This window comes from Micromys minutus (assembly GCF_963924665.1).
Source record: "Micromys minutus genome assembly, chromosome: X".
Taxonomy (NCBI): Eukaryota; Metazoa; Chordata; class Mammalia; order Rodentia; family Muridae; genus Micromys; species Micromys minutus.
In genome coordinates this window covers 67,957,802-67,980,945 of record NC_137970.1, presented here as the reverse complement: position 1 = coordinate 67,980,945, position 23,144 = coordinate 67,957,802, and the positions used below count along the sequence as shown (strand labels likewise).

Sequence of the window (23,144 nt, the reverse complement as noted above, 5' to 3'; positions counted from 1 at the left end):
ACTCTTTGTACTGTACTGACAGCACAAAGTCATTGAGATTTCAATGGGCAAAATGTAACAATTCCCTAAAGAAAATATGATCTTCTATTTCCAGGATTGATGTACTATGATTTAATATTAGTCCCTCACTTCACAACCATACATTTATGTATCATAACAATAGAAATATAAACTCTTTATGCACAAAGAAATTGATAATTGTAAAAAATGATCTAATTAATGAGAACAGTAATTAATATGGTTAACAATCATTTATCATTACAACATTGCATTTTCAAATACTAGGTAATTGAGCTGACATGCTCAACAAAGTACAGAGAAGATAACATGCACATAATCTGAACTAATACTTAAAAATAAGATTTAAAATATGTTTAGCATTATTTGAAATAATTGATATGACAAAAAAAATGAGGAATCCGTATTATATGGTCCTTAAGTGGTGCTAAACATAAAGCATTTTCTTTTTCTTTTTTCTTTTTTTATTGTATATTTTCTTTACTTACATTTCAAATGTTATCCCTTTTCCTGTTTTTGCCTTTGGAATGCCCTACCCCAAGCCCCCTCCCTCTGCCTCTATAAGAGTATTCCACCTCTTACTCACTCATTCCCATCTCCCCACCCTGACATTCCTCTACACTGGCATTTTGAACTTCCACAGGGCCAAGGACCCCTTCTCTACTTGATCTCTAATAAGGCCATCCTCTGCTATATATGTTGCTTGGACCATGGGTCCCTCCATGTGTATTCTTTGGTAGGTGGTTTAGTCTCTGGGAGCTCTGGGGAATCTGGGTGAAAGTGTTGTTATTCCTGTGGGGTTGCCAATTCCTTCAGCTCCTTCTGTCTTTCTCCTAACTCCTCCATCAGGGACCACATTCCTAGTCCAGTGGTTGGATCAGAGTATCATCATCTGTATTTCTCAGGCTCTGGCAGAGCCTCTCAGGAGACAGCTATATCAGGGACCTGTCAGCATGCACTTCTTTGGCATCTCCATTATTGTCTGAGTTTGATGAAAATATATAGGATGGATACCCACAGTCTCTGGAGGGCCCTTCCTTCAGTTTCTGTTTCAAATTTTGTCTCTCTATTTCCTTCTTTGGATATTTTGTTCCCTCTTTTAAGGACTGAATCATACACTCTTTAGTCTTCCAACTTCGTGAGCTTCATGGGTTCTGGGAATTGTATCTTGGGTAATCTGAGCTTTTGGGCTAAAATCCACTTATCAGTCAGTGCATATAATGTCTATTCTTTTGTGATTGGGTTACTACACTCAGGATGATAATTTCTAATTCCATACATTTGCCCAAGAATTTTACAAAGTCATTGTTTTTAATAGGTGAGTAGTACTTTATTTTGTAAATGTACCATATTTTCTATATCCATTCCTCTGTTGAAGCACATTTGGGTTCTTTATAGCTTCTGTCTATTACAAAAATACTGCTATGAACATAGTGGATCATGTGTCTCTGTTTAATATTGGGGCATCTTTTTGGTATATGCCCAGAAATGGTACAGCTGGGTCCCCAGGTAGTACTATGAACAATTTTCTGAGGAACCTCCAGACTGATTTCCAGATTGGTTGTAACAGCTTGCAACCCCACTAACAATGAAGGAGTGTTCCTCTTTCTCTACATCCTTGCCAGCATCTGCTGTCACTTGAGTTTTTAATCTTAGCCATTCTGACTGGCAGAATCTCAGGGATATTTTGATTTGTATTTCCTTGATGACTAAGGATTTTGAATATTTCTTTAGGTGCTTCTCAAACATTTGATATTCTTCAGTTGAGAATTCTTTGTCTAACTCTGTCCCTCACTTTTAATAGGGTTATTTGATTCTTTTGGGTCTAACTACTTGAGTTTTTTGTATATATTGGATATTATCCCTCTATTGGATGTTGGGTTGGTAAATATCTTTTCCCAATATGTTGGTTGTCATTTTGTCCTATTGAAAATGTCCTTTGTCTTACAGAAGATTTGAAATTTTATGAGATCCCGTTTGTCAATTCTTGATCTTAAAGCATAAGCCATCAGTGTTCTGTTCAAGAAATTTTCCCTTGTGCCTATGTGTTCTAAGCAATTCTCCACTTTCACTTCTAACAATTTCAGTGTATTGGGGTTTATGTGGACATCCTTGATCCACTTGGACTTGAGCTTTGTACAAGGAGACAGGAATGGATTGATTTGCATTCTTCTACATGCAGACCTCCAAGTGAAGTAGCACCATTTTTAAAAATGCTCTTTTTTTTCCCACTGGATGTTTTTATATCTTTGTGAAAAACCAAGTGACCATAGGTGTGTGGGTTCATTTCTGAGTCCTCAATTTTATTCCATTGATCTACCTGCCTATATCTGTACCCATATAGCATACATATTTTTAAATCACAATTTTTCTGTGATATAGCTTGAGGTTACAGATAATAATTTCCCCAGAATTTCTATTACTGCTGATAATGATTTTTGCTATCCTGAGTTTTTTGTTATTCCAAATAAATTTGCAGATTTTTCTAACTCTAGGAAGAATTGAGTTGGTGTTTTGATGGGGATTGCATTGAATCTGTATATTGCTTTAAGCAAGATGGCCATTTTACCATATTAAATCTATAAATTCATGAGCATAGGAGGACTTTCCATCTTCTGAGATGTTTTTCAATTTTGTTCTTCAGAGACTTGAAGTTCTTGTCATACAGATCTTTTATTTCCTTGGTTTGCATCACACCAAGGTATTTTATATTGTTTGTGACTACTGTAAAGGGTATGGTTTCCCTAATTTTTTCTCAGCCTGATTATCCTTTGAGTAGAGGAAGGCTACTGATTTGTGAAGGGGTGTTGAATTTTGACAAATGCTTTCTCAGCATCTAATGAGATGATCCCATGTTGTTTTATTTCCATTGAGTTTGTTTATATAGTGGATTACATTGATGGATTGCCATATATTGAACAATTCCTGAATCCCTGTGATGAAGGCTACTTGATCATAGGGAATGATCATTTTGGCATGTCCTTGGATTCAGTTTGTGAGAATTTTATTGAGTATTTTTGCATTAATGTTGATAATGTTGATTCATCTGATGTTCTCTTTTTTTATTGGGTCTTTGTGTGGTTTAAGTGTAAGAGTAATTGTGGCTTCATAGAACGAATTAGGCAGTGTGCTTTCTGTTTCTATTTTGTGAAATAGTTTGAAGATTATTGATATTAGGTCTTTGAAGGTCTGGTAGAATTCTGCACAAAATCCATCTGGTCCTAGTCTTTTTTAGTTGGGAGACTTTTGATGGCTGCTTCTGTTTCTTTAGCATTTATGGGAAAGTTTAAATGGTTTATATTATCCTGATTTAACTTTGGTACATGGTGTCTGTCTAGACAATTTCCCATGTCATCCAAATGTTCAAGTTTTGATGAGTATATTTTTTTTTTGTAGTAGGATCTGATGACTTTTTTATTTCCCTCTGTTTCTGTAGTATATCTCCCTTTTCATTCCTGATTTCATTAATTTGGATACTGTCCCTGTGCCCTCTGACTTGTGTGGCTAAGAATTCATCTATCTTGTTTATTTTTTCAAAGAACCAGCTTCTGGGTTTGTTAATTTTTTGTATATTTTTATTACTATTTGGTTGATTTCAACTGTGAGTGGATTATTTTCTGCCTTCTACTACTTTTGGGTGAATTTGATTCTTTTTCTTCTAGAGCTTTCAGCTGTGCTGTCAAGCTTCTAGTCTATGCTGTCTCCAGTTTCTTTCTGGATGCACTCAGAACTATGAGTCTTCCTCTAAGCACTGCTTTCACTGAATCCCATAAGTTTGAGTATGCTGTGCCTTTATTTTCATTAAATTCTGAAATCTTTAATTTCTTTCTTTATTTTTCCTTGACCAAGTTATCATCAAGTAGAGCAATGTTCAGCTTCCATTTATACCTGGTGGCTTTTCTGTTGGTTTTGTTGTTGTAGAAGACCATGGTGATCTGATAAAATGCATGGGATTTTTTTTTCAATCTTCTTGTATCTATTGAGGCCTGTTTTGTGACTGATTATATGGTCAGTTTTGGAGTAGATACTTTGTGATCCTGAGAAGAAGGTATATTCTTTTTTTGAGGGGGGGAGTGAAATGGCCTAAAGATATCTGTTCAATTCATTTGGTTCATAACTTTTTTAAGTTTCACTGTGTCTCTCTTCGGGTTCTGTTTCCACAATCTACCCATTGATGAGAGTGAGGTGTTGAAGTCTCCCACCAATATTTTGTGGTGCAATATGCTTTGTGCTTTAGTAAAGTTTCTTTTATGAATATGAATGCTCTTGCATTTGGAGCATAGATGTTCAGAATTGAGATTTTATCTTGGTAGGTTTTTTCTTTGATGAGTATAAAATGTCCTTTATTAACTTTTTTGATAACTTTTGGTTGAAAATCAGTTTTATTTGATATGAGAATGGCTACTCTAACTTGTTTTTTGGGACCATTTGCTTAGAAAATTGTTTACAGTCTCTTACTTCGAGATAGTATCTGTCTTGGTCCCTGAGGTGTGTTTCCTCTATGCAGCAAAATGGTGGGTTCTGTTTAAGTATCCAGTCCATTAGTCTATGTCTTTTTATTGGGAAATCGAGTCCATTGCTGTTGAGGAATATTAAGAAATAGTGACTGTTATTTTCTGTTACTTTTGTTGTTAGAGGTGCAATGATGTTTGTTTGAATATATTCTTTTGATTTTGTTACAAGTAAATTACTTTCTTGCTTTTTATAGGGTGTAGTTTTGCTTTTTGAGTTGGAGATTCTTATCTATTATCCTTTGTAAGGCTGGATTTGTGGAAAGATATTTTGTGGATTTATTTTTGTCATGGGATATATTGGTTTCTTTATCTATGGTAATTGAGAGTTTTTCTGGTTATAGTAACTTGGGCTGGCATTTGTGTTTTCTTGGGGTCTGAAGGACATCTTTTAGGATCTTCTAGCTTTCATGGTCTCTGTTGAAAAGTTCCAATAGGTCTGCCTTCATATGTTACTTGACCTTTTTTCCTTACTGCTTTTAATATTCTTTCCTTGTTTTGTGCAGTTTTGATTATTATGTGATAGAAAGAATTTCCTTTCTGGTTCAGTCTATTTGAAGTTCTGTAGGCTTTTTGTATGCTCATGGTAAGCTCTTTATTTAGGTTAGGGAAGTTTACTTCTATAATTTTACTGAGGATATTTACTGGTACTTTAAGTTACAAATCTTTGCTCTCTTCTCTGCCTAATATTCTCAGGTTTGCACTTTTCATTGTGTCCTGGATTTCCTGGATGTTTGGGGTTAGGAACTTTTTGCATTTTATAGTTTTTAACTGTTGTATTAATGATTTCAATGGTATCTTCTGCCCCTGAAATTTTGTCTTTAATCTCTTGTATTCTGTTGATGATGATAGCATCTATGGTGCCTAATCTCTTTTCTAGGTTTTCCGTTTCTAGGACTGTTTTCTTTGTAATTCCTTTTGTTGTTGTTGATGCATTTATTTATTTATTTATTTATTATATGTACACTGTAGCTGTTTCAGACACACCAGAAAGGCATCAGATTCCATTACAGATGGTTGTGAGCCACCATGTGGTGTAGAAATAAAGTTTTTAGGGGCTCTGAGAGTTTTCCAAAACACCCATTCTTGGGAAAATAAACAAGGACAGAATTTACTGGCTAACAGCCACAGGTTCTCATAGAAAAGTCCTAATCCATATCATCATCAGCCTAAACCTTTCAAAGGTTTTAAAATTGTATAAACAAGGTTCTAAAATTGTAAAACAATATGCTTTAAATGAAGAGGTCAGAATGACCAGGCTACGCTGACCAAGCTGAGGTAAGTCAAAACAAAAATACCTGCTTTCAGAACAATTTCCTGTCCCCTTCCTGTACTGAATCCTGAGAAAAACCATATATTGTCAACAATCTTACTACCAAAAATTTCTCCCCCTTCCCCCACTTCCTCCCCCTTCCTCTCCTCTTTCTGAAAACTTTGCTAACCAACCATAATATCGTATTTCACTCCCCTCATAAAAATGTATAAAAAATATAAAATGTATGCTTTTTGAGTTCTGGGCTGATACTCCCTGTGAAGCTGTGCAACCCCACACAGTGGATCAAAGTAAACCTCTTGCCATTGCAGCGATCTGTCATAAATTTGTGTTCTGTGAGGTGGTGCACCTAGGCTGAGACCTTGCAGGTCTTACTTGTTTGCTGGGATTTGAACTCAGGACCTCTGGAAGATCAGTCAGTAGTCCTAACTGCCGAGTTCTATTTTCATTTTTAGGTCTTGGATGGTTTTGTCCAATTCCTTCTTCTGTTTGGTAATTTTTTTTGTTTTTGTTTTTTGTATTTCTTTGAAGGAGTTATGCATGTTCTTTCTCAAGTCCTCTATCATCATCATGAGATGGTTTCAAATCTGAATCTTGCTTTGTTCGGTGTGATGGGATATTCAGGACTAACAGTAGTGGGAGAACTGGGTTATGATGATGTCAAGTAGCTTTGGTTTCTGTTGCTTACATTATTTTGCTTGCCTCTTGACATCTGGTTGTCTCTAGTGTCATCTACCCTAGCTGTCTCTGACTGGATCCTGTCTTTTTTGAGATCCTGAATGTGTCACAACTCCTCAAAGTCCAAGTGTCTCTGGGATCCTGTGATTCTGCAATCCTGTGAAGGCATGTGTCAGAGCTCTTGGGGGTCAAGCTGCCTCTGAGATATTGCAGTTTCAGTTTGACCAAGTTCCTGATGCCCTTGAGTGTGTCAGAGCTCCAGTGCTCCTGGGTGTGTCGGATCTCAAAGGGGTCTACCTTCCTCTGTGATCTGGTACCTCTTAGTACACCTGTGTTCCTGTGATCCTGTGGTGCTGGGTGTGCTAGAGAACCTGTGATTCTGAGCGTCCTAGAGAACCAGAGTTTTGAGGGATTGGGCATGGCTCCAGTGCCTAAAGTCGGCTCAGGGCTCAGATTCAGATCAGAGGCTTAATGGCTGGCTGCTGGCTGGGCAGGGATTCCTGTTTCCCTAGAACTTGGGGAACCCAGTTACTCTGGGTATGGGAACATATGTTGAATCCTCCTCCCCCATGGTCCTGAGCATGCCAGAGCACTTGGGTGACAGGATTCCTCTGGGTGTTGTGTTTATAAAGTAGTTTGAAGGAGTTGAGAAACTGGTGAGTGGGAGATCTGGGCGGCCAGGGAGCAGAGAGATGTCTGCGGAGTGCGCACGGGGAGCACGCCCTCCGACCTGCCTGATCCAGGGACCAGGAACAGAACTTTGGAAACTCTGTTCCCACCCGGCGACCCTGAGGCATAGAACAGGGCTGGGCCCATCTGCAACCTGGACCAGTGGAGATCCAGGGACACAGACCAGATACAAGGGAAAGGCAAGAACATATCACTGACAACAAAATGGCAAGAGGAAAGCGAAAGAGTATATCCCAAGGAAACCACGACAACCTGGCAACACCAGAACCCAGCTCTCCCATAAGAGCAAACTTCGGAATTCCAAACACTGCAGAAAAAGAAGACACAGACCTGAAATCATACCTCAAGATGCTGATAGAGATACTTAAACAAGAACGGGAGGAAAAGCAAAAAGATTCAGAAGCTTTTAAAGAGGAAACAAGAAAAACACTCAAAGAACTCAAAGAACTAGAGGTAAACAGAACCAAAGAAATAAAGGAATGGAAGAGGGAAATTAAAACAGACATTGACACAATAAAGAAAACACTAAAAGAGATAACCCTAGAGGCAGAACACCACAAAAAAAAAAAAAAAAAAAAAAAAAAAAAAAAAAAAAATCAGGAGTCACAGAAGCAAGCATTTTCAATAGATTACAAGAGATCGAAGAGAGAATCTCGGGGGCAGAAGACAACATTGCAAACATAGACAAAACAGCCAGAGAAGATGCAAAAAACCAAAAGCTCCTAACCCAAAATGTCCAGGAAATCCAAGACACAATGAGAAGACCGAACTTAAGGATAATAGGAATAGAAGAGGGAGAAGAGTATCAACTAAGAGGCACAGTTAATATCTTCAACAAAATCGTAGAAGAAAACTTCCCTACCCTCAAGAATAAGATGACCACGAGCATAAAAGAAGCCTTCAGAACTCCAAATAGGTTGGACCAGAAAAGAAATACCTCCCGACACATAATAGTCAAAACACCAAGTGCCCAAAGCAAAGAAAGACTACTAAAAGCAGTAAGGGAAAAAGGTCAGGTAACATATAAAGACAGGCAAATCAGAATCACACCCGATTTCTTGTCAGACACTATGAAAGCTAGAAGAGCCTGGACAGACATCATGGACACCCTAAGAGAAAACAAGTGCCAGCCCAAGCTGCTATACCCAGTAAAACTATCAATCACCATAGATGGAGAGATGAAGATATCTCCAGACAAATCAAAATTTACACAATATCTGACCACAAACCCAGCACTACAACAAATTATAGGTGGAAAACCCAATACATTGAGGAAAAATACAGCCTTGTAATAACAAGAAAAGTCCTAAACAAGAAAACTAAAAGAAGAAAAAGACACAGACACAACTCAACCCACAAAAGCAATAATGGCAAGAAACAGAAACAACTATTCCTTGATATATATTAACATAAATGGATTCAACTCCCCAATAAAGAGACATAGGCTATCAGACTGGATACATAAACAAAATCCAGCCTTTTACTGCATACAGGAAACCTATTTCAGAGACAAAGACAGACACTATCTCACAGTAAAAGGGTAGAAAAAAAAAAAAAAAAAAACTTCCAAGCAAACAGCCCCAAGAAGCAAGCTGGAGTGCCTATTCTAATATCAGATAAAGTAAATTTCCAACCAGAAGTTATCAATAAAGGTAAGGAAGGAAACTTTTTACTCATTACCGGGGAAATCTGTCAGGAGGAACTCTCAATTCTTAACATATATGCTCCAAATAAAAAAGCACCCACATTCATAAAAGAAACCCCACTGAAGCTCAAAAAATACATTTCACCCCACACAATAATAGTGGAAGACTTTAATACCCCACTCTAACCAATGGACAGATCATGGAAACAGAAACTGAACAAGGACACTGCAAAACTAGCAGAGACCTTGAAAAAACAAGAATTAATAGATATATACAGAACATATCATCCTAAAATAAAAGAATACACCTTCTTCTCAGCACCCCATGGCACCTTCTCGAAAATTGACCACATAATTGGACACGCAAGAAGCCTCAATCGATATAAGAAGATTGAAATACTACCATGCATCCTCTCAGATCACCATGGTCTACCGCTGGTCTTTAACAACAACAAAGACAACAAAAAGCCTATGTACACATGGAAACTAAACAATGCTCTGTTAAATGATAGCAGGGTCAAAGAAGAAATAAAGAAAGAAATTAAGGACTTTATAGAATTCAAGGAAAACGAAAATACAACCTACTCAAACTTATGGGATGCAATGAAAGCAGTACTGAGAGGAAAACTCATAGCCCTAAGTGCTTCAAAAAAGAAACTGGAGAGAGCTTACATCAGCAACCTGACAGCACAGCTAAAAGTCCTAGAACAAAAGGAAGAAGATATACCCAAGAAGAGTAGACGGCAAGAAATATTCAAAATTAAGGCAGAAATAGACCAAATAGAAACAAAAAGAACCACTGAAAAAATCAACAAAACTAAGAGTTGGTTCTTTGAGAAAATCAACAAGATTGATAAACCCCTGGCCAGACTAACTACAGGGCAAAGAGAGAGTATACAAATTCACAAAATCAGAAAGGAAAGTGGAGAACTAACAACTGAAACTGAGGAAATTCAAGAAATCATCAGATCCAACTACAAAAATTTATACTCCACAAAATTGGAAAATCTGGAGGAAATCGACGAATTCCTAGACAGATACAAGATCCCAAAGTTAAACCAGGACCAAATAAACCATCTAAATAGCCCTGTAACACATAAAGAAATATAAGAAGTCATCAAAAGCCTCCCAACCAAAAAAAGCCCAAGTCCAGACGGGTTCAGTGCAGAATTTTATCAGATATTTATTGGGGATATAGCACCAATACTCTCCAAACTATTCCAAAAGATAGAATCAGATGGAATGCTAAGCAACTCATTATTTTGAGGCTACAATAACCCTAGTACCTAAACTACACAAAGACCCTACAAGGAAGGAAAACTTCAGACCAATCTCACTTATGAACATTGATGCAAAAACACTCAACAAAATCCTTGCAATCTGAATCCAAGAACACATCAAAATGATCATTCATCATGACCAAGATGGCTTCATCCATGGGATGCTCAGATGGTTTAATATAAAGAAATCAATCAATGTAATCCACCATATAAATAAACTCAAAGAACAAAATCACATGGTCATCTCACTAGATGCTGAGAAAGCATTTGACAAAATCCAACACCCCTTCATGTTAAAAGTCCTGGAAAGAACAGGAATCCCAGGTCCATACTTAAACATAAAAAAGCAATATACAGAAAACCAACAGCCAACATCAAATTTACGGTGGGAAACTTGAAGCAATCCCAAAAAAATCAGGGACTTGACAAGGCTGCCTATTCTCCCCCTACCTATTCAACATAGTACTGGAAGTCCTGGCTGGAGCAATTAGACAGCAAAAGGAGGTCAAGAGGATACAAATCGGAAAGGAAGAGGTAAAAACATCACTCTTTGCCAATGATATGATAGTGTACTTAAGTGACCCCAAAAACTCCACCAGAGAACTCCTACAGCTGATAAACAAGTTCAGCAAAGTGGCTGGTTACAAAATCAACTCAAACAAATCAGTAGCCTTCCTATACTTAAAAGACAAACATGTAGAGAAAGAAATTAGGGAAAAGGTACCTTACACAATTGTCACAAAAACAATGAAATACCTTGGTGTGACTCTAACAAAGCAAGTGAAGGACCTGTACAACAAGAACCTCAAACCTCTAAAGAAGGAAATTGCGGAGGATCTCAGAAAATGGAACGATTTCCCATGCTCATGGATTGGAAAAATCAACATCTTAAAAATGGCCATCCTACCAAAAGCAATCTACAGATTTAATGGAATCCCCATCAAAATTCCAGCACAGTTCTTCATGGAATTGGAAAGATCAATGTGCAATTTCATATGGAACAACAAAAGACCAAGAATAGCGAAATCCATCCTCAACAACAAGAAAACATCTGCGGTAATCACTATCCCTGACCTCAAGCTATATTACAAAGCAATTGTGCTGAAAACTGCATGGTCCTGGTACAGAAATAGGCATGTGGATCAATGGAATAGAATAGAAGATCCAGAAATGAGCCCTCACATATATGGTCACCTGATTTTTGACACAGGAGCCTTAAACATTCAATGGAAAAAGGACAGTCTATTCAACAAATGGTTCTGGTCCAACTGGAATTCAACATGCAAAAGAATGAAAATACACTCTTTCTTATCTCCTTGTACAAAGCTCAAGTGTAAGTGGATCAAAGATCTCCACATAAAACCAGATACACTGAAACTGTTAGATGAGAAAGTAGGGAAAACTTTAGAACATATAGGCACAGGAGAATATTTTCTGAACAAAACACCAATGGTTCAAGCTCTAAGGTCAAAAATTAACAAATGGGACTTAATGAGATTGCAAAGTTTCTGTAAGGCTTAGGACATTGTCAAGAAAACAAAACGGCAGCCAACAGAATGGGAAAAGATCTTTACCAACTCCACATCAGATAGAGGCCTAATATCTAAGGTATACAAAGAACTCAAAAATCTAGACACCAGAGAATCAAATAACCCTATTAAAAATGGGGTACAGAGCTAAACAAAACATTCTCATTTGAGGAATATCGAATGGCTGAGAAATATCTGAGGAAGTGCTTGACATCTTTAGCCATCAGGGAAATGCAAATTAAAACAACCCTGAGATTCTACCTCACACCAGTCAGATTGGCCAAGATCCAAAACTTAGATGACAACAGATGCTGGCGAGGTTGCAGAGAAAGAGGAACCCTTCTCCACTGTTGGTGGGGTTGCAAATTAATACAACCACTCTGGAAATCAGTCTGGCAATACCTCAGAAAATTGGACATAATACTACCTGAAGACCCAGCTATTCTACCTCTGGGCATATACCCCAGAGACACCTTAGTACACAACAAAGATATATGCACCACAATGTTCATAGCAGCTCTATTTATAATAGCCAGAAGCTGCAAAGAACCCAGATGTCCTTCAGAAGATGAGTGGATACAAAAATTGTAGTACATTTACACAATGGAATACTACTCAGCCACCAGAATCAATGACTTTACCAAATTCTTAAGAAAATGGCTGCATCTAGAGAATTTCATTCTGAGTGAGATAACCCAGTCAGAAAAGAACATACATAATATGCAGTCACTGATAGTGGGATGCTAACCCCAGAGGCTTGCACTCCCCCAGAAACAACTCACAGACTGTATGAAGTCCAAGAAATAAATAAACAAAACAAAACAAAAATATCTCTATACAACAAGAAAACTTTGACTATTTCCATATTACATTTTGTTTTACATGTACTTTATGCTCATTGTAACTATTAACTTTTCTATGCATACTATCAAACCTTTAAAAAATCAAGAACTGACTAAAAAATATATTCATACAGTTTTATGTAAAAATTATTTTAAAATCTGGAAAAAAGTACTGACCAAAATGTATTGTATAATTTTATGCAAACAATGCTTAAAATCTGTACATTTATCTGTGTTTTGTAAAATAAAATTGTTAAAAAAAAGAAAAAAATAAAGTAGTTGCATCATGATAACAGAGTCTCATACTTTTTGGGCCCTTTATTTTTAAAACTTGATTTTCTTGGCTCTGTCAGCATAGCCTCATGGAAAGTGGTAATTATATGTGGGAGGCAAACAGCGGTATAGCATGTCCTTGATTGTGCAATGAATATGGAAACAGAGCCACAAAGGAGAAAAAATGCTGAGGATATTTGTGTAATACATAATGGAAAATAAATGGTTGAATTGATTTTGATAGTTAGCAATGACTTTTGGGAAAGTTAAATTTAAAAAATACAAAAAATGCAAAAAAACTATATAGTTGTACATATAGGTTATTAAAACTTATTCACACATTGACTTATAAATTATATTCAACCCTGTTTTTATTATAAGGAGTGTTACTCATCTATAATTAATGTAATAAAATAAATGAATTGAAACTACTTTTTGTTTAATTTTGCTTTTTATATTCTGGTAAAACTTTCATCTTATACAGTAAATAATTTTATTTGGTGTGCTCCATTAGTAAAGACAAATCCTTAAGAATATATGATGTCAGCTTCTGGGAAGAGACCATATCCTGAAGTAACTCAGAAGATTCTCTGAACTCAGAGCATTTGGTGAGAATGTTCCTGAAGTACCACAGCTGCCACTGGGAGCCTAAACCCTAAACCCCTGAACGCTGAATACCACTCCCCTTCCACCTGGTCCTTTCTGCTAGGAAAGACTTCTAGTTAGTCTGCTCTGCAGAAAACAACATATCCTGAGGCACCCGAGACGATCTGCTGCACCCAGAGCATTAGATACAACATCCTGGGGCATGCCAGTAGAACTGAGGCACACAGGGCATCTGACACCACAGCCAGAGACAAACCAGGAGATCCACTGCACTAAGGACACCACAGCTTCAAGGCATCCTAGGAGTTCCTCTGTATACAGGTTGACAGAGTGACCCAAACCAGCAAACACCATAGATAACCAGATGGCAAGAGGCAAGTGCAAGACTATAAGCAACAGAAGCCAAAATATGTGAGCATCACCAGAACACAGTTCTGCTACCACAGCAAGCCCTGAATACACCAACGTATCTGAAAATCAGGAAGCTGGCCTAATCTCCAATGTCATGAAGATAATGAAGTCCTTTAAAAAGGATAAAAATACCTTACTGAAAGAAATACAGGAATACACAGATAAACACATAGAAACCCTTAAGGAAGAAACAAATAAATCCCTTAAAGAAATACAGGAAAACAGAATCAAACAAGTGAAAGAATTGGATAAAGTGGTCCATGACCTAAAAGTAAAAATAGAAACAATAAATAAAATACAAATGGAGGCAACCTGGAAATGAAAACCTATGAATGAGGTCAGAAATTAAAGCTGTAAGTATCACCAACAGAATATAAGAGATAAAGACAAAATATCAAAAATAAAAGATTGTGTAGAAGAAATTGACACAACTGTCAAAGAAAATTCAACACATAAAATAAAAACTCTTAACCTAATGCATCCAATAAATTCAGGACACAATTAAAATACCAAATCGAAGAATAAATGGAACAGAAGAACACAAAGATTCCCAGCTCAATGGACCTGAAAAAAATCTTCAACAAAATCATAGATGCCTCTCACCTAAAGAAAGAGATGGCCATAAAGGTATAAGAAGTCTGTGGATGGCTCTCTGCTCCTCCCTGTTCTACAGACAGCCGCGTCTTCTCGTGCAGTGCCAGCCCCGTCCCTTAGACAAGATGGTGAAGGTCGGTGTGAACGGATTTGGCCGCATTGGGCGCCTGGTTACCAGGGCTGCCTTCTGCTCAGGATCTAGCAAGGTGGAGATTGTTGCCATCAACGACCCCTTCATTGACCTCAACTACATGGTCTACATGTTCCAGTATGACTCTACCCATGGCAAATTCAATGGCACAGTCAAGGCTGAGAATGGGAAGCTTTGTCATCAATGGGAAGCCCATCACCATCTTCCAGGAGCGGGATCCCGCTAACATCAAATGGGCTGATGCTGGTGCTGAGTATGTTGTGGAATCTACTGGTGTCTTCACCACCATGGAGAAGGCTGGGGCTCACTTGAAGGGTGGGGCCAAAAGGGTCATCATCTCTGCCCCTTCGGCCGATGCCCCCATGTTTGTGATGGGTGTGAACCATGAGAAATATGACAACTCCCTCAAGATTGTCAGCAATGCATCCTGCACCACCAACTGCTTAGCCCCCCTGGCTAAGGTCATCCATGACAACTTTGGCATCGTGGAAGGGCTCATGACCACAGTTCATGCCATCACTGCCACTCAGAAGACTGTGGATGGCCCCTCTGGAAAGCTGTGGCGTGATGGCCGTGGGGCAGCCCAGAACATTATCCCTGCATCCACCGGTGCTGCCAAGGCTGTGGGCAAGGTCATCCCAGAGCTGAATGGGAAACTCACTAGCATGGCTTTCCGTGTTCCTACCCCTAATGTATCTGTTGTGGATCTGACATGCCGCCTGGAGAAGCCTGCCAAGTATGATGACATCAAGAAGGTGGTGAAGCAGGCAGCTGAGTGCCCACTAAAGGGCATTCTGGGCTACACTGAGGACCAGGTTGTCTCCTGTGACTTCAATAGCAACTCCCACTCTTCCAGTTTTGATGCTGGAGCTGGCATTGCTCTCAATGACAACTTTGTGAATCTCATTTCTTGGTATGACAATGAATACGGCTACAGCAACAGGGTGGTGGACCTCATGGCCTACATGGCCTCTAAGGAGTAAGAAACCCTGGACCACCCACCCCCCAGCAAGGACACTGAGAGCAAGAGAAAGGCCCTCAGTTGCTGAGGAGTCCCGTCCCAACTCAGCCCCCAACACTGAGCATCTCCCTCACAATTTCCATCCCAGACCCCCATAATAATAGGGGCCTAGGGAGCCCTCCCTACTCTCTTGAATACCATCAATAAAGTTCCTCTGCACCCAAAAAAAAAAAAAAAAAAAAAAAAAAAAAAAAAAAAAAGAAGTCTGTGGATAATCAAACAAATGGGAACCGAAAAGAAATTGCTCTCATCACATAATAATCAAAACACTAAATGCACAGAACAAAGAAAGCATATTAAAAATTGCAAGGAAAAAGGGTAAAGTAACATACAAAGATAGACCTATCAGAATTACACCAGACTTTTCTTTCCTTTTTTTTTCAGAATTATTATATATTCTCTATATTTACATTTCAAATGTTATACCCTTCCCCCACCACTCCTGTCCCTCCTCCCACTCTACTTGCTTCCATGAAGTTACTCTCTCCACCTCAGTGTCTTGGCTGTTGATGGTGTTGTTCTTCCCATGAGGGTGCAAACTTTTCAGTTATTTCAGTCCTTTCTCTAGCTCTTTCATTGGAGTTCCTGTGCTTAGTCTGATGTTTAGCTGCAAGCATCCTCATCTGTATCTATATGACTCTGGGAGAGCCTCTGAAGACACATCCATGGCTGGTTCCTGCCAGCAAACACATCTTGGCCTCAGCAATAGTGCTTGGGTTTGGTGGATGTATAAGGAGTAGTTCTCCAGGTGATGTAGTCTCTGTAGATATCTTCTTCAATCCTTGCTCCTCTATTTGACCTTGTATTTTCTCCCCTGTTTTATTCTCCCTTCTAAGGACTGAGACATCCACATTCTGGTCTTCCTTCTTTTTGAGCATCATAAGTTCTGTGGATGGTTTCTTGGGAATTCAAAGACTTTCTTTCTTTCGGGGTGGTGTGGGGTGGGAAGGCTACTATCAGATTATAAGTGAGCATATACCATGAGTGTTCTTTTGTGACTGGGTTTTCATCACTCAAGATAATAGCTTCAAGTTTCATCCATTTGCCTAGGAATTTCATCAACTCTGTTTTTAATAGCTTAGTAGTTCTCTATTATGTACATGTACCAAAATTACTGTACCTATTCCTCTATTGAGGGACATCTGGTTTCTTTCCACCTTCTGGCTATTATAAATAAGGCTGCTATGAACATGGTTGAGCATGTGTCCTTGTGAGATGTTGGAGCTACCTTTGGGTATATGCTCAGGAGTGGTATAGCTGGGTCCTCAAGTAGCACTATGTTCAATTGTCTGAGGAACCTCCAGACTGATTTCCAGAGTGGTTGTACCAGTTTACAATCCCATCAACAGTGGAGGAGTGTTCCTCCACATCCTTGCCTGCATCTGCTGTCACCTGAGTTTTTGATCTTAGCCATTCTGACAGATGTAAGGTGGAATCTTAGGGTAGTTTTTATTTGCATTTCTATGATGACTAGAGACGTTTAGCATTTCTTTAGGGGATTCTCAGCCATTCCATATTCCTTTGTTGAGAAGTCTCTGTGCAGCTATGTACCTTATTTTTAATAGGATTATTTCATTCTCCAGAGTCGAACTTCTTGAGTTCTTTGTATATTTTGGACACTAGCCCTCTATCAGATGTAGGATTGGTAAATATCTTTTCCCAATCTGTTGGTGGCCATTTTGTCCTTTTGACAGTGTCCTTTGCCTTACAGAAGCTTTGCAGTTTCATCAGTTTCCATTTGTTGATTCTTGATCTTAGAGCATAAGCCATTGGTGTTCTGTTCAGGAAAATTTCCCCTGTGTCTATGTGTTCTAAGCTCTTCCAAACTCTCTGTTATATTAGTTCAGTGCACATGGTTTTATGTAGAGATCTTTGATCTACTTGGGACTTGAGATTTGTACAAGCAGATAAGAAAGGATTGATTTGCATTCTTCTGTATGCTTACTCCAGGTGAACCAGCACCATTTGTTGAAGAGGCTTTCTTTTTTCCATTGAATGTTTTTAGCTCCTTTGTCAAAGTTCAAGTGAACATAGGTATGTGGTACACAGACTTTTCAACAGAGACTATGAAATCCACAACAACCTGGACAGAGGTCATGCAGACTGTTAAGAGAATAGACGTTATCCCACACTACTATACCCAGCAAAACTTTCAATCAACGTAGGGAAAGAAACCAAAATATTCCAGGACAAAGCCAAATGCAGACAGTATCTATCTACAAATCCATCCTTACAGAGTATCCTAGAAAGGAAAGTCTATCACAGTGAAACTACTAGAGGTTATAAATCAAATGGACTTAACGGATATCTACAGAACATTTCACCCTAAAACAAAAGAATACACCTTCTCATCACCTCAGGGTAGCTTTTCCCAAATCGACCATATATGGGGTCACAAAACAAGCCTTAACATATACAAGAAGATTTAAATCATCTAATTCATCCTATCAGACCACCGTGGACTAAGGTTGGTCTTCAATAACAGCAAAAAAAAAAAAAAAAAAAAAAAAAATCAGAAAGCCCCATATTCATATGGAAATTGAACAATTCTCTACTAAATGATGATTTGGTCAGGGAAGAAATGGAGAAATAAATTAAAAACTTCCTTGAATTTAGTGAAAAATTTGACACATATTACCCAAATTTATATGACACAATAAAAGAAGTACTATATGGAAAATTCACAGCACCAATTGCCCTGGTAAAGAAACTGGAGAGATCTTACACTAGCAACATAACAGCACATCTGAGAGCTCTAGAACAAGAAGAAGCAAACTCAACAAGAGGAGTAGACAGCAGTAAATAGTCAAATTCAGGGCCAAAATCAACCAACTAGTAATAGAGGGAACAATACAAGAAATCAATAGCAAAAGCTGCTTCTTTGAAAAAATCAGCAAGATAGATAAACCCCTAGCCAAACTAAAGGGCCCAGAGGCAGTATTCAAATTAATAGAATCAGAAATGAAAAGGGAGTCATAACAACAGAAATAGAGGAAGTTCAAAACCTCATTAGATCCTACTACAACAGCTTTTACTCAACAAAACTAGAAAATATAGATGAAATGGATGGTTTTCTAGACAGACACCACATACAAAAGTTAAATTGATAGCAGATAAATTATCTAAACAGGCCAATATCCCATAAGATAATAGAAGTCATTCAAAAATTCAAAACCTCTTAACCACAAAAAAAAAAAAAAAAAAAAAAAAAGCCCAGGACAAGATGGATTTAGGACAGAATTCTACCAGACCTTCAAAGAAGACCTGATACCAATATTCCTCAAAATATTACATAAAACAGAAACAGAAGGAACACTTTATAATTCATTGTGTAAAGCCACAATTACTCTGATAACTAAACCACACAAGGACCTATCTGAAAAAGAGAACTTTTGACTAATCTTGCTTATTAATATCAATGAAAAAATATTTAATAAAATTGTTGCAAACCAAATGCAAGAACACATCAAAACCATCATTCATGGTGATCAAGAAGCCTTCATCCCAGAGATGCAAGTTTGGTTCACTACGCAAAAATCCATTAATATAATCCACTATATAAGCAAACCAAATTAAAAAAAAATATGGTCATCTCATTAGATGTAGAAAAAGCACTTGAAAAAATACAACACCCCTTCATGTTAAAAGTATTGGAGAGATCAGAAAATCAAGGCCCATACCTAATATAATAACAACAATTTGCTGCAAACCAACAGCCAAAATCAAATTAAATGGAGAAATACTTGAAGCAATCCCACTACAATTGGAGACAAGACCAGGATGCCTACTCTCTCCACATCTATTCAATAGAGTACTTGGAGTGCCAGCCTGAACAATAAGACAACAAAAAGAGGTCAAGCGGATAAAAATTGGCAAAGAAGAAATAAAGGTATCACTATTTACCAATGACATGATAGTATACATAAGCAAGCCCACAAATTCTACCAGAAAACTTCTCCAGCTGGTAACTTCAGCAAACTGGCCAGATATATTAACTCAAACAAATTGGTAGCCTTCTTTATACAAATGATAATCAGACTGAGAAAGAAATTAGGGAAACAACACCCTTTATGATAGCCACAAATTATATAGAATATATTGGGGTAACTCTAACCAAACAAGTGAAAAATCTATACGGTAATAAGTCTTTAAAGAAGGAAATTGAAGATCTCAGAAATTGGAGAGATCGCCCATGCACATGGATTAACAGAATCAACATAGTAAAAATTGTCATCCTACCAAAGGTAATCTACAGATCTAATGCAATCCTGATCCAAATCTCAACAAAATTATTCAAAGATATGGAAAAAGCAATTCTCAAATTCATCAGGAAAGGCAAGAAGTCCAGAATAGTAAAAACAATTCTTAACTAGAAGAGAATGGCTAGTGGAATCACCATCCCTGAAGTCAAGCTCTACTACTGAGCAATAATCACAAAAAATGCATGGTATTGGTACAAAAAGAGACAGGTTGATCAATGGAATAGAACTGAAGACCCAAAAAGAAAATAACACACTTAAGCACACTTGATTTTGACAAGAAACCAAAAATGTAAAATGAAAAAAAAAAAGAAAAAGAAAGAAAGAAAAGATCTTCAATAATGGTGCTGGTCTAACTGGCTGCCTGTATGTTGAAAAAAGAAAATAGAGCCATATTTGTCACCTTGCACAAAGCTTAAGTCCAAGTAGATCAAGTACCTCCATATAAAACCAGATACACTCAATGTAATAGAAGAGAAAGTGGGAAAGAGCCTTGAATTCTTTGACACAGAGGGAAATTTTCTAAGCAGTGTTCTAATGGCTCACACTCAAAGATCAAGTATTCATAAATTAAATTCATGAAACTGGAAAGGTTCTGTAAGGAAAAGGACATTGTCAATAAAAACAAAAATCAGCAGCCTACAAACTGGGAAAAGCTTCACTAACCCCACATTCAAAATGGCTAATATCCAAAATATATAAAGAACTCCAGAAGCTAACCACCAAAAAAACCAAACAACCCAATCAAAAACATAGTATAGAACTAAACCAAGAATTCACAACTGAAGAATATCAAATGGATGAGAACCACTTAAAGAAATGTTCAAAGTCCTTAGCAATCAGAGAAATGCAAACCATAATGACCACATGAATTCACCTCACAACAATTAGAATGGCTAAGATCAAAACCTCAGGTGACAACACATATTGCTGAGGATATGGAGAAAGAGGAACACTCCTTCAGTGCTGGTGGGAAGGCAAACTGGTTCAACCACCTTGGAAATGAATTGGAAGTTCCTGAAAAATATGGATAGAGATTTACCTGAAGACCCAGCAATACCACTTTTGGGATTATAACCAAATTATGCCCCACCATGCCACAGAGGCACTTGTTCCACTATGTTCAAAGCAGCCTTATTTGTGATACCCAGAAGCTGGAAATGACCCAGATATTCAATGTAGAAGAATGGATACAGAAAATCTGCTTCCTTTATACAATGAATACCACTCAGCTATTAAGAACAAGAATATTCTGAGTTGTGCAAGCAAATAGAAAATATCCTGAGTGAGGTAACAGACCCAAAATGCCATGCATAGTATGTATTCACTAATAAGTGATATTATCCAAAAATAAGCACAGAGTACCCAAGATACTTTACTCTGAACTCAATAAGTTCAACAAGATGAGGGGCCCAAGTGAGGATACCTCAGTCCCACTTGGGAGGGAGAAGAAAGAAAGTACAGCAGAGAGGGAGGGAGGGACCTGGACAGGAAAGGGGACTTGTAAAAGAGAAACATGATCTGGTATTGGGTAGGAAAAAAAAAGATTGAAGCCTCGAAAGCCAGCAGAAAGAATGGAAACAGGTGACTCCTCCAGGAGGTAGGATGTTGGAGGACCATCCTGAATGTACAGGAGACCTGGGAGGTAAGAGACTCTCAGGACTCAAAGGGAGGGACCCTAGATGAAATGCCCTACAGTTGAAAGAAGAAACTTGTAGAGTCCACCTCCAGCAGAAAGACAGGACATCAAGTGAGGGATGGGGTTGCTAGCCTACTATCAAAACTCTGGCCCATAATTGTTACTATCTGAAAGAACTGCAGGAACAAAATTGGAGAAGAACGTGAGAAAAAAATGATCCAGTGACAGGCCCAAAGGGCAATCCAGATCAAGGGGAGGCCTCAAGGCCTGATACCATTAGTGAAGTTAAAGAGTGCTCAGAAAAAGGGACCTATCATGACTGACCTCCAAAAGTCCCAACAAGCAGCTGAAAGAGTCAGATGCAGATATTTGCACCCAACCAATGAACAGAAGATGCTGATCCCTGTGGTTTAATTTTAGGAAAAGCTAGAAGAAGTTGAAGAAGAGGTCGACCCTGTAGGAGTACCAGCAGTCTCAATTAACCTGGACCCCCACAATCTCTCAGACACTGAATCACCAACGAGACAGCATACTCAAGCTTCTATGAAGCCCCCAACACATATACAGCAGAGGACTGCCAGGTATGGGTTCATTCAGAGAAAATGCACCTAACCAACCCTCAAGAGACTGAAAGCCCAAGGGAGTTTAGAGGTTTTGTGGGGTGGGTTGAGTTACTATGGTATGGACATCCTCGTGGAAAAAGGGGGTACAGAGAGGAGGTATAGGATATAAAACAGTAGGAGGGTGGACTGAAAAGAAAATAAAAATTGGAGTATAAAAAAAAGAAAAAAATCATTAAAATCATGCCATAATTCAATGCTTATATCTACCTAGTCAGGAAAAAATGCAAGATAAAATAATTGAGAAGAAAGTACATGCATGCAAAATGAACTTAATTAGTAGCTATGTGGTCATCATGTGTTTGGTGTGTATGTGTGTGTGCACATGTGTTGCTGGGATCATTGTTTTCTTGGAAAACAAAAGTGAACTGTATTTACACTAAAACAATATAACACTATTTGTTGTATGCCTATGTAAGGTTCTGCCTTTATTTGCCTGCTAGATTCATTTATGTTGTCTATCAAGTGAAGGCAAACTTGATTAGTTATCCATGAAACACATTTTTGTGCCACTGACAAGCTATTTAGTAATCATGTAGATATTACACATATTATATTTTAAATGTTTGGTTTGTGATGTTTTCAATAAAATTACATCATTTAAAGAGAGGAAGAGAAGTATATGTTGTGGTTCATCACTTTGAGTGTATTATTTCACGCCAAGATTAAAGAGGTGAAGGTTGATATTGAACCTCTCTGCTGAGCTATAGTTATTCATTTCAAGATGATTCCAGTACTGATAGATTTTCAAGAAGCTGCTTTCAATTTGTCACTGTGCCTATATAACTCAAGATATCTGCAAGCTTAATTCAGAAGTCAGGGCCAGAGGTTTCAGATTAAAAGTTTAGTATCATGGAAGATTTTAGATGTTATTAGATAGCAAGAAGATCTTAAATTTTCTCAAGGTTTCTGAAGTGTAATAAATGAAAAATGGGACACCCATGAGATGTTTACAAGTACATATTCTTTACACAAAATCAGCTATGGGAATAGTATATGCTTCATCTCACAAAATAAACTACACTCAAAAACTTATATTATTTTTATAGATTTAGAACTGACTGAAGAATCCATGACATTAAGATTGTACTTCTTTGAATATGG

The 23,144-nt window shown here is 37.9% G+C and overlaps 1 pseudogene across 1 annotated transcript; it reads left to right on the top strand.

Annotated features, from left to right (window-relative positions):
- The first annotated feature begins 14,400 nt into the window (after positions 1 to 14,400).
- LOC308415886 (glyceraldehyde-3-phosphate dehydrogenase-like) lies at positions 14,401 to 15,535 on the top strand (annotated as a pseudogene). The gene has a single exon. The product of its transcript is annotated as a glyceraldehyde-3-phosphate dehydrogenase-like (transcript).
- Positions 15,536 to 23,144: the final 7,609 nt, after the last annotated feature.